Source organism: Lipotes vexillifer, unplaced genomic scaffold (assembly GCF_000442215.2).
Source record: "Lipotes vexillifer unplaced genomic scaffold, Lipotes_vexillifer_v1.1 scaffold458, whole genome shotgun sequence".
Taxonomy (NCBI): Eukaryota; Metazoa; Chordata; class Mammalia; order Artiodactyla; family Lipotidae; genus Lipotes; species Lipotes vexillifer.
Window position 1 is genome coordinate 640,923 of NW_006783957.1, and position 1,754 is coordinate 642,676.

Below are 1,754 nucleotides of genomic sequence, written 5' to 3' on the forward strand. Positions count from 1 at the left end.
GTCGTGGAGAAGCCTTCTGTTCAGTAGGTCCTTTAATAGCTTTTCACATCACGTATGACTTCCTAAATTGGCCTTAAAAATCCAACCACTTTTATTCAGATGAGGATCCAAGGCCTTTTGTCCTTGGAGTAAACATGGCTTCCCTAGTGATACCCTTTTATCGCTAACTCCCATCAAGAACAGGAAAAAGGCAGAACTGGCAGTTAGGCGCACACATGCATATACCTCTTCCAAATATTTAACCATGAAGGCAGAAATCCTCCCTAAAAGAAAATGAAGTTCTTAAATGGTTACGCCAATCCAGATTACAGTGGCAGGGATCTCATAACTGTCCACTGAATCGAGTTAGCACCAAAGGGCTGCTAACCTCTTTAAAAGGGAGACCCAGAAGTACACAGGAGACTTTTTCTTGTATTTTTAAGTAGGTCAGAAGGGTAATCTGGCCCAGCCATTCTGTAGATGGACTTCAGGACGCTTTTAACTTACTTCTATTTACTACAAAAAACTCAAGGAAATTTGCAAAAATTCCCAACCAAAAAAGTTTGGTTTGCTTAAATTGTTTTTTTAAAACAGAGTGACTAAGAAAAGTCCCATCCCCCATGCACTTTCCTTCTCACGTGGGCGGGGGGGAGCTGGAGGAGCCTGCTGCCAACTTCAGGAGGTGATGAGCTTCTCTGCAGTCTATCCTTGAAGATGATTTATGAGAGGAAGGTGAGAGCAAGAAAGTAGAGCGTCTCAGCCTTCAAGCGTAGGGTCTCCCCAAGCCCCCATTTTCTTCCTTGACACCAACCCCAGGCACTGAGCTAGTTTTTTTGCTTTTAACTGCAGCCGTCACTCAGTCCAGACCCCAAGACTGCCTGGGGTGCCCTCGTCCACAGCCACTGAAACCGAGCAGGACTCTGTGGGGTTCCTTCATACGGAAGTCTTTCTGTCCCCCGTTTTCTCGTTTAGCGGGAACAGACCCCAACCTCCGTGACCTTCCGTGAGTTCCAAAGGGCAGACTCAACAGGTGCTAATCAAGGGAAGAGAAGCCAAGAAACCAACTGAGGCTACATTAAAAGAACCAGAGAAGCTCATCAAGAAGATCACCTGAGACCAGGTAATTGGAGGAGTGCAGGCCCTGCACACACCTTAACCTTATCAGCAACCCCGCCCTTGAACCTTTGCTATAAAACTCCTCAAATCCTCCTGCGTTGGGACACGTCGTTTTTTCGGGGCAGGAGCCCTCTGGGTCCCCCTTTGCCTGGAAAAGCTATTCTTTTCTACTTCATCCAAAATTCCGTCTCTGAGATCTGATTCGGCACCGCTGCGCAGAGGCCCAGCTTTCAGCATCACCACCCAAAGCAAGAGACAGCCTTTTTCATTTTGGCAAGCTATACTGCCACTCACCAGAGGACGACAGGGTTAACGAAATGGATAGATATGCCCCGTGCTTTCTTCTTGATTTGCAGGCAATCTCCCTATATTCCAGCCATCAACCACTTGTAACAGGTGGCACAATGAATGTTTTTCCTACAGTTAATTTTTTCCCCATTTGGCGTTTTTTGTTGTTCTGTTTATTTTTTTTTAATTGAAGCATAGTTGATTTACAGTATTGTGTTAGTTTCAGGTGTACAGCAAAGTGACTCAGTTCTACATACATATATATCTGTTCTTTTTCAGATTCTTTTCCCTCATAGGTTATTACAAAATACTGAGCAGAGTTCCCTGTGCTGTACAGTAGGTCCTTGTTGGTTATCTATTTTATATATAGT